Below are 11,829 nucleotides of genomic sequence, written 5' to 3' on the forward strand. Positions count from 1 at the left end.
ATTCCAGATGATCTTCAGAGTTTATGTATATATTCATTTCCCCCTGGTTGTATATTCTACTCCCCGTTTGTACATATTCATCTTGATTTTCTATTTTTCGTTTTAGTTGCAAAGTTAGGCTCGTAGCCTTTGTGTTTTGTTTTGGCGTTTGCAATAAGCCCTTGGTTTTCTTAATGTCACGGTTCTTTCCAAGGGTAGATATTGTGCGAACCGGGTGGCTCTTCCCAATGATAGATGGTGTGACAACCTTCTTAAGGGTTTGAGTCCATTTTTGATTTTTCTTTTTTTTTTTTTTGATCTTCAAGTTTTTTTTGTAGTTAAGGATACCTCAGGCAAAGCCTCACTTGGGCCTAACACATTTGCCTTTGATCCTATGGTTGAAGACATCATGTTGTGTTTAGGATGGTGAAAGTTTTGGCCTTGAGACTCTTGTGTTGACCAAATAATCATCATGTGGTCATTTTGGGCCATGGGGCGCTTGAATCATATCTAAGGTCGTTGTGGGCCCTCGACTCCGTCTTAGGCAACCCTTGAGTGTGTGTGGTGAGAATTTGAATCGCGAGCCCAAGTACCGAGCCGATGGTCTAGAACTTGCCCTGAATGTTTGTTGAGGCGAAATCATAGGTAGAACTTGACTTGAGACGTGAGTATAGGCTCTCCTTGATCCAAAATGCAAAATTTGAACACTTTTCATGACCTACCAATGAAATAATACCTAGTTCAACTCTTTTGAGCCTTAAATCTTTTTCGTTCATGAACCGAGCTAAAAACCTATACCCGTTCCTAACGAAACCCCCTCTTGGCACCCAAATCTTCCCTTGAGTAAATGGCAAATGTCTAAGTTTGGAGGGGGAGAGACAGGAAGGGCATCAATGTGCTAAAAATATGCAAAAGCAAAAGAAAAGGAAGGCAATGAAAAAGAGAAAAAGACAAAAAGAAAGACAAAAATGAATAAAAACCAAAAAAAAAAGGAAATCCAAGGACGACAAAAAGAAGTGAAAAAGGTGTAGAAAAGTGATAAAAAGGAGAAAGGATTTGAATTGCAAAAGAAAGAGTGACAATGTGTCCCTCTAACCCCTTGAAAGAAGTGAACTACTCAATTGAGTCAAGAAAGTGTGCCAAAATAAATCAAAAGAAGGGCTTAAGGGAAGATTAAACCCATTTGAACAAAAACACGTCCTACCTTTACCAAAAGCCTTCACAATGACTCCTCAAAAGCTCTATATGATCTTGAGTTGAGGGAAGCCTACATTAGTGGATACTTACATAAGGGGCAAACATATGGTACTTAGAGCCGGACTCAGGGCCTCTTCTTTGTGAGAGACGAGAGAGAAATCCATTCATCCCGATTTGTGTGCAAATACCCTAATAGGCGAGATTCACTCAGGGAAAGTCAAGGATGTGTGAGTTTGGATTCCATGATGACCAAAGAAATTGAGAAAGGTTCCGTGATGAAATGTGTCAACTCTTGATGATCTTGTGTCGCACTTGATCCACAAGTTTGCAAGTTTAAATATGTTGAGGATGCATTTGCATTGAGGGCAATTGCTAGTCCCAATTGATGCCTGCTGAGGTTACTTTAGGGTAAACAGGAATTACTTGGTTGTTTTCCATTGAGGGGTAGGTCTCATTTTATTTGCTTGAGGACAAGCAAAGGTTTAAGTTTGGGAGAGTTGATAACTGCAATTTCTACATGTTTTTTTATACCCATTCTTACCTGAGCTTTGTGCATTTATTGCCATATAATAGTCCCAAAATGCTTACAAATGACACTTGATTGCAGGTTTGAGCGACAAGATGAAAAATACTAAAGATCGGCTCAAAAAGGAGTGAAATCTGCCAAGTGTCAAGAGATAACTGAAAGGGGGGTCAAAAGGCCCTGCGCGGTCCGCACTGTTCTGTCACGCGGCCGCGCAGGAGAGTTCAGAAGCTGGGCATATCCAAGTTCAACCTGCGCGGACCGTACTGTTTTTCCATGCGGCCGCACAGGAAAGTTCAGAGGCCATGATATTTTTAAGATAAGTTGCGCGGTCCGTGCCTCTTCTCGCGCGGTCCGCGCCCAGTTCCAACGCGGTCCGCGTGGATGAAGTTCATGCGGCCGCACGTCACTTTTGTGTGGTCTGCGCCCCCCAGTACCAGATGCAAGTAATGAAGACTGTGAGCACATGATTTTTGCCCTAAATATGATTATTCCCAAAATCCCAAACAAAATAATTTTCCTTTATTTTTTTTACAATTTTGTGCATTTTGGTGTCATTTTCTGATAATTGTTGCATTCTATTTGCGTATGTTAATTCTATAAAGTACAAAAATATGCATTTTTGCGTTTAGGTTTTAGTATCAATTAAGGGTTAATTGTTTTAAAAACAAAACATGAAAATCACAAAAATTAGTTCACTTTTGCATTTTAATGATTTTTATTGTGAATTTGTCATGAAATAGCTTTTGAACAATTTTAGTAATTAATTAGTCTTTGTTTTGAAATAACTAGGATTTCATCTTAGTTTTACATTTCCATAAAAATTATAAAAATTGTAAAAGTGAGAAAAGAAAACAAAAAGGAAATAAGAATAGAAATTGGGTCTTAATAAAAGACCCAAATTTGGGCCAAATCAAAAGAATTTTTCAAGCCCAAACGCCTTAAACCATTGCAAATCAGCCCCAGCCCAAGTCCCCAACCCGGTCCGTTCGCCCTTCTAATCGAAACGACGTCGTTTCGTGGTCTCCGAATCAGGACCGCTGGATCTCATCAATCCAACGGTCCGGAACTAACGAGGTTCCTAATTTAAAAAGGTCTGAAAGCTCACCCCAGAACCTCGTCTTCCTCACCCCACCCCTCTTCTCAAACCCTAATCCACGCCGCCCCTAAATCCCTCGCCGGCGGTGAACGCAACCTACGCCGTTCACCCCCAGATTAACACCACAGATCCTTCTCACTCTCCTCTTTCCATTGCACCCACTGGTTCCCCTCGAATAAGGCCGGAGCTCGTCGAATCTTCGGTTGAAGTTTCCGGTCAAATCGAAGGTTCATCCAAATCAGCCCAAAATCACACCACACAACCCCCGACCCTCCCTCAACACTAATCCATGGTTATTTTCCTTCAAATCACTGTGAAACGGCTCGAATCTTAGATCTGAGAATTTCTGGCCAAAACCCTAAACCAAATCTTTGTGATTTCGAACCGTAGTATCCTTAACCATGTGTTCTCTTGTAAGAACACATGGTTAGGGATGTTACGCGTCAAAAATCTGAAAGGATTCAGACGTTTCTGACTGGCCGGAGTTCCTCGTGCTTCTGTGAGTTTTTACTGTTTCTTTTTACTCGCATGGTTGAAGTTTTAATTACCGTTTAGGTTCCATTAAGTGTTCGGTTAAATTTACGATTTATTTTGTGCATTAGTATAATTCTGCCAATTGTTGATCAGTTCTGAGTTGATATTTGTTTGAATGATTATGAGTTTATGGATTAAGAATTAGTTTCAGTTCATTTAATGTTGTTCATGTTAGCTTAAGCTTAGTTTGATTTCATTTAGTTTGATTGAGTTAATATAATTGAACAATTGGGTTTGGTCAGTTTGATTAATTGATTTCTGAGTGCTAATTAATCATTTTCAGTTAGTTTTAGATTGGATTAGGGTATTGGTTATAGCTGTTAAGGATGAGGGTAGGTTCAGTAACTTTGAGGAGCTTTCAGGGGTAGTCTGGGTATGGAAAAGGGTAGGTTCTGATAGGAATAGTAATATCAAGGTATATGGAAGGGCAGTATAGGTATTGTATGGGTAGAGGAATACCCTAGGGCCTTCTAGAATGGGATTTTAGTGCACATTTCAGCACAAAAGGGGGCTTACTTGTTTAGCAAGTCAAGAATAGGGGGACTAAACTGAAAATAGGGAGGGGACTAATTAGAAAATCAGAATCTGATCTATTCTCTTTGGGGTTGCCTATAAAAGGGCATGAAATGCCTTGGGAAAGGGTTTTTTTTTCTTCTTTCATCTCTAAGCTCGAAAATCCCCCACAAAAGGCTCTCCTCCCTGCTTTGAAATCTAGTTAGTAGTTCCATTCCAGTATTCAAAAATACAAACATAAAAAATGAGAAAATCAAAAACAATCTTACAGTTTCAGTATTAGTTCTGGATTTCAGTTGGGTTTTGGGTTTAGCAGCATTGCAGAGGTGTTTAGGTTCAGCTGGGAGGGCTAGGAGTGAATTTGAAGTGTGCGTTGAATTGATCTGTGGAGTCTGCTTATATTTCTGGTTTTCAAAGCATTTCCTGGCATGTTCTGTGATATATATTGTTGAGTTTGCTGCTGTTGCTTTTCAAAGTAGCTGACTCCTTTCCTTTTCTCTATTTACATTTCAATTTCCAGGTACTTGTTCTGTAGCTCTCACGTCTATGGAAATGAAGTAAATATGTTGTTTGAAGTTGATCTCTGAACTCCTCATGTTTTGTTTGATTTAATGTATAAAACAGTTAGCTTGCTCGATATTTCATGTCATTTGTGTACTAGACTAATCCTGGATTGTGTAAATTGGACTGATGAACTGTTAAGCATGAGTTTGTTCATTTTGATTATTAAATGGGCACTTGGGTATTTAGATTCATGTATGTAGTCAAAACTGTGGGCTGTTTAGACTGTGCATTTCATGTTTATGTAATTGTAGTTTTCAGTTTTGCTTAAATTCCACAGTCTACTAAAGTTAAATTTGCAAAGTTGTAATTGATTTTGAGTTCAATACACGTGACTGCTTTTAATTTTGGTTTAATATGAATTGCACATTCAATAGCTTCGTACTGGGCCAGATTTTGGGCCTGGCGTATTAATAGGTAGCACAGATTTTTTTTGGTTAAGTGATAAATTGAATTGGGGCCTAGGTGCATTAAAGCTTAAGAAATTAGTTAAATCAAAAGGTGCCCAAGGGCTCGATCCCTGGGCTGTACGAATGCCTGCCAATAAGTTAAAATTTTGGCCTGCTTTAGGCCCGATGCTTAGAGCTCTAAGAGTCTACGCCTGCAGTATGTGCAATGGCATGATTTGGACCTTATGAGCTCAGAGCCCATTTTTCTCAGCATTTCTTCCTGGATGTTCAAATTCAAATTCAACAAAGTACTGGCCTTAATCAATTAGGATCCTTAAGTACTTAATAGCATAATTATCTCACTGTTTAGATTTGGAAAGGTTGTTTAGTGAATTTCACCACCTTCCTCAAAATAACAATACATTAGAATCTTTAGGCGCGATTTTAATTAAAGTACCTTCTTAAAACTCGGGTGCGCATTGATGCGACCCAAATCCAAATCTCGACGAAGTCAAAACGTGTTGACAACCACGGGCGCATTGATTGTGACGTGGATCAAAACGCGTTTTCACAACGTCACAATTCTGCTAAAATAAATAACAATAAAAGCGGTTTATGAATAAAAAGTACATAAGTTAACATGTATTAAAATCAGATAAAATCAAATACAACAGTTAAGCGACCGTGCTAGAACCACGGAACCTGGGAATGCCTAACACTTTCTCCCGGGTTAACAGAATTCCTTAATCGGATTTCTGGTTCGCGGACTGTTAACAGAGTTATATTTTTCCTCGGTTCGGGATTCAATCGGTGACTTGGTACACCATTAATCTCTCAAGTGGCGACTCTGAATATTAATAACTAAATCCCGTTCCGATTGTCCTTTAATTGGAAAAACTCCGTTACGCCCTTGCGGGTGTAGGTATAAAAAAGGAGGTGTGACAAAGACCCAGAGCCCTACGTGGTCGCGCGTCATTTGTGCGCGGTCCGCGCCAGACCCTCGGGGGTATTTTTTTCCGGTTTTTCCTGTGAAGTATAAATAGAACGTTTTACTTTTTAGCAAAAGGGGAGGAAGGCGGTTCGAGAGCAGAGAGCAGCTGAACTCGTGTTACCCTATTATCAGCCTATTTTGGGCCATTTCTTCTAGTTTTAAAGTGGAATCAAGTAGATTAACATTGTAGTTAACTATTATGTCAATTTCATCTATTATTTCTTTGATTTTTGTTACTACTATGTCTAGCTAAACCCATTAGCTAGGGTTGTGGCTCAACCCTAGTGTGGGAAATTGATGGGTGTGATTGTTTAGTGCATGAATGATGTTGGGTGTTTGCTATTTGGATTAATCTTAAGTTTTCACTAAGATTTGGTGGTTGCAAACACTAAGTCTAGCTTAGTGGGTCTTGACTCTTCTTGAGAAAGAGAGTCTATGACCTCAAGATTAACTCCAACAAGGAATCGGGATGGACCCATGAGAATGGTAGTCCCAATTAACGGGTTAAACCTCGAGAGAGTAATTACCCAACTTGAACCATAAGTTGCTTGGGCAAATTAGCCTACCCATTTGGTCTCGAGAGAGTCAATTGGACAAAATCACTCTCTCTACCGAGAGGTGTGAGAGTGGGTGTAAAAGGTGCAACGGTTATAGCATAAGCCCCATATTCGTCATTCTTGCATTAGGAATTTCTACCCGTTAGTGGACCACCTAGGTAAATGCTGCATCCCTAGTGCTTTTATCTATCTTGCATACAATTTAGAATCATAATTTTAGCATAACCTAGTTTTACAACTGTAGTTGATAAATTGTAGCTCTTAAACAAAAGAAAACCAAAAATGTTAGAAGATCAATTATGAGCTAAAACACTATCCTAGACCATACAAATACTCGACTCCAATTTGAAGTTCCCTGTGGAAAATCGACCCCGATATCGCTATTGGGTAAAAGTATTAGCGGTGCTCATCATCATCATCATCACCATCACCTACACGAGCATTATACGTTGCGCTTATTGGGTTCCTATATTCATATGCAACAACTAAACTTTCATACATGTAATTCCATCTAGTCGGACAAGGTTTAGGAACCTTTCTTTCTCTAAGGCCAAATTCATCACATTTTTTAAAATAGTCTCTAAGTCTACTTCTACGGTTTGAATAAAAAAGCCAATTAAGAGCCATTTTAACCTTTTCAATTTCTACATTTAAAACTTTCATACCAGCACCGACGATTAAATGGTAAATATGACAAATACATCTAACATGAAAAATATTACTAAATGCAGGATTTAGTGTAGTTGTAAGCAAGCCTATAGCATTAGTGTTACTAGAAGCATTATCCATTGAAACCGACATAATTTTATCTCTAATGCAAAAATATCTACAAATATCTGCAACTGTGTTAGCAATAAACTTACATGTGTGGCGTGAATTAATTATTCTATAAGCAATAATGCGTTTTTGCATTATCCACTCATCATCTATCCAATGACTTGTAACAGTTAGATAATCACAGTCATTACCATTTCTATATCAGTAGTAATAGCAATGCGACAATCTATATGAGTAAATAAATAGCGCAAATATTGTTCATATTCATGTTTATATTTATAAATATCGCTCTTTACGGTTGCGCGAGGCCATCCTTTATAAGTAGGATTAAAAACTCTTCTAATATAATGCACAAAATGAGGGTTAGAAGGAAAACTATAGGGTAAGCACATAACAGTAACCATTTTTGCCAATTCTTCACAATCTTTATTTGGATCATAATATAAAATGCCACCGGAAACAGTGTTAATTCCCGGTTGAACTAGATTTGAACCTGTACTAGGGTTAACCGTACTATCTACACTTGTCCCCTCTTGCGCAGCTTTCATTTGTAAAAATCTAGCTTTATCTCTAGGGTGTTTCAATATGTATCTAGTCAAACTACCCGTACCGCTATGGTCTCCAGTAAATTTATGAACTAGTTGAGACCCACAAGTTTTACACTTAGCCTTATTTTGTTCTCTTAGTTGAGTAAAAAATGTCAAACAAGAGATGTGTCGGGCCGTTTAGAAGGTTGTCTATTAAAAGTAGGGGTTACTACAGGAGGGTCAGGTGGGGCATCAGTTGGGTTATTAAGACTAGTAGGTGTATCATCCAAATCCGGTTGCGTTTCATCAAAATATCATTTTCCTCATCATTTTCAAAGAAAGTTTCATTATGATAAAGAACATTCATAACTTCTTCATTTAATTGTTGACCCAGTGCAACATTATGGCAAAATTGACTATCGAAAAATTGAAAACAAGGGTTATCACTATCAAGAATAATAGGTGGAGGAGGACGGGTAACAGGTATGGGTCGGGGAGCCGGGGGAAGAGTAGTAGCTTGGCTACTAGATTCACCAATTTTAGATTTTCCCTTACCCTTACCACCAAAAAAAATTCAAAGAAAATGCCATATTAATTATAATTATACTAAATAAAACTAACAAAACTATAATATTAAAACTTAAGAGTTGGAACGAGTTTACCAAATTGACGAACGACTTCTTGAAAATTGAATATCGTTGAAGACTTGAAGACTTGAATACTTTAATTCACCAACTTCACAATTTTTCACGAAATTGCAATAATAAAGTAAGCAATTATAGAAGAAAATTTGAGAAAGATTGATGAATTTGTGAGTAAAAATGAAAAAATGGGGGGTATTTATAGTTGAGAATTGGAAAAAAGTGTAATTATAAAAAGTTTGGGGTTAAAGCAAAGTTTGGGGCCAAATGACTATTTCTTAAAGTGCATAACATACCAATTTTGAAGCCCAACGGTCAGATTTTAAAATCTAGCCGTTGGCCATTTTTAAAAAAAAATTAAAAAATAGACGTTGGGGCCCGTTGGGCCCGGTTGAACCGGCCCAGGCCCGTCTGCCGGTCCAGGGCTTAACGGTCCCAGGCTCACGGGCTATTTGTGTTGGACCGGCCCGTCACGGGCCTTTGCACCACTTAAGCCAGGCCCACTTGAACCGGCCCGTTTGGACCGCGGCCCGGGCCCAAACCGGCCCACAGTACAGCCTTAAACCCTACCCATATCTATTCCCCCCTCTCTCTCTCTACTTCCCATGTCTTCTCCTCAGCCGGACCTTTCTACTGTGAAATAATATTTTGTCAACTTTCTGCAATTTTATTTGTCTCGCCTGCATTTTTGGCTTGATTATATTCTCTGTCTCTAGTTTAATATTGCCCGTTACAACTTTGGGTTAAGATATTTGGCCAAAGGAGAATCTATTGATTTGCAGAATGTTAAGATTGTCATCTCTTTAACATACTTGAAGGATCATTTAGAATGTTGCTTTGATAAGCTTTTCAAACTTTCAGAATTTCTGTTAAAGAATGCAAAGGTTTTGGAGAAGTTTCTGTTATTTCGCCGGTAATTACGTGCTAATCGTCGGCAACCGGAGGCAAAGGTGACGGCGAACGAGGACTGGATACTAATGCTTCTCCAACGAGACGACATTAGGGTTGTTATTGAACAAAGACGACGTTGGGGGCTAAGCAACTTGAATTTTCTGTTAATATATTTCAATGTATCTCGCTATATTTCATTGTATTCATTGTCTTTTTTTCATTGTATTTCAATGTATCTCGCTGTATTTTATGTATTTCATTGTATTCACTGTCTTTTTTTCATTGTATTTCAATGTATCCCGCTGTATTCTATGTATTTTATTGTATTCACTATCTCGCTATATGCCATGAATGTATTCATATGTTTTTTTAATTAAAATAATTTATGTATTCAGATGTATTATATAATCTCTCTGAAGATTGCTATGTTTTTGGGGTATTTTTCGGTTAAGAATATTTTTTATAACTGAAAATACAAATTTGTGTATTATAATTGAGTTTGTTGAGTTATATTAGGAGTCTATTATGTTAATTGATTCACTTTCCGTTTTAAAAACAGTATAATCCTCTATTTCACGCCGTGAATACAGTTGAATATAGCTGAATACAATAATCTGTCCAGCTATAATCCCATGTTTCACTCCATGAATTTAGCTGGACTTCCTTGATTCACGCCTATTTTTGCTATTGTATTCATGAATACAATAGTTTAAATACATCAAATACATCTTATAACCACACAAAATGTATCTATAATCCGTAATATAGCAAATGGTATCTATAGATGGCTAATTACTACTAAAAGATAGTGCTTTATGAAAAAATTTCAAAAATAAATAAGAAATAAGAACCAATTCCATGATTTGTGTATTATGTTTACTCATTAATTATGTGCTTAATCTGTAAAAAGAATTGCTACTTATGGAATAAACAAAGAGTGATACCATTTTTTAAATTAATTCTAAAGAAATGCTCAACCGTATAAAAATCTCTTTTTTGTTACCTTGTAAACCAACATTTATAAATATAAAAAGAGAAATTTTCATAAACCACTATGGTTTAGATCGTAACTATAGTTTACCTAATTACTATTCGTAGTTACTAAGGGTGGCAAAATGGTTAAAAGAAAATAGTTAACCACCCATATTATCAACTAAAAATGAGTTGGATAATGAACTTTTTAAAAATGGGTCAAATATGGATAAGAACCATATTATCCATTTAGAAAATTGATAACCAATGGGTAACCAATGGATAACCAATGTATTTAATTTTTACATTTGTAAAGCCTAAAATTGGGGATTCCTCAAGTTAGAGAGACTAAGTGGGCGTTTGGACATAAAAATAGTAAAATTCCAAAAAAACTGGAAAAAAAATCAAGTAAAAATGGTATTTGAAAATTAGAGTTGTGTTTAGACATGAATATAATTTTGGAAGTTTGTGAGTAATCTGAGTGAAAATTTTGAAAAATAGCTTTTTGAAGTTTTTTAAATTTTTGAAAAATTCCAAAATACATATTCAAGTGAAAATTAAATATTTTATGAACAAACACTGATTTTGAAAAAAAGTGAAAAATTTCGAAAAAAGGGAAAATTTGTTATGTCCAAACGGGCTCGTCACATGGAAGAAGTCATGGATAATATGGTTACTCATATTATCCGCCGGTTAACCTATTTTTTAGACATACTAAATATGGGTCTGTCGGATAAAGAAAAATCAAATTATGTACCAATTAAATGTAGCTAACACAACCAAAAAATATTAACTAACATATGATATTTGTATAGTATATTGATACACCAACAGGGTATACAATTATATGTAAAGAGTTAAAAAAAATTAATTCAATTATTAAACTGAAATAATATCAGTTGTCAATAAAAATTTCAAAAAATTCTAAAAGGATCTAATTGTACGAGTATACCGTTACATTATATAGCATACTATAATATTTTGTTTATTTTTTTGTGCATTTTCAATTTGCCCATCACGCTGGGTAAAAGCTTAAAGCAAATTAAAAGGAAAAAAGCAAGTGAATTTACGAGTAATAAGTATACTATTATAGTATATTGTATACTATTACAGCATACTGTTACAATATATTTCATATTATTACAATATATTATAACAATATATTGTATACTATAATAGTATACTGTTGCAGTATAATTATATACTCCTATAGTAAATTGTATACTATAGCAGTATACTGTTAGATAACTGTGTTCTTCTTCGATTATTACTATATACCGTTGCAGTAAATTGTAAACTATAATAGTATAATATTGCAGTATAGCTATATACTCCTACAGTATATTGTATATAATAGCAGTATATTATTGGGTAGTTGTGTTCTTCTTCGATTTTCAGCTGAAAATTTGGATCTCAATCACCTCAAATCAACTCCAACTGCTATCAAATTTCAGTATGAACTTCCAGAAGGTATTAGTCCTCAACTCAAATGCAAAGTTTATTACTCCCTCATATTATTGATCAATCATTATAGTAACTAAAAATCATTTGATCGATCACCCAAAAAAGAATTCAACAACATTAGCAAAAACCAGAATGTCTCTCGATTCAACTCGTAGGGACCCACAATTTTGCAGGTTCTATTAGCAAAATCGAAAATGTCCGAGTTAATTATATC

This window comes from Nicotiana sylvestris, chromosome 8 (genome assembly GCF_000393655.2).
Source record: "Nicotiana sylvestris chromosome 8, ASM39365v2, whole genome shotgun sequence".
NCBI classification, from domain to species: Eukaryota; Viridiplantae; Streptophyta; class Magnoliopsida; order Solanales; family Solanaceae; genus Nicotiana; species Nicotiana sylvestris.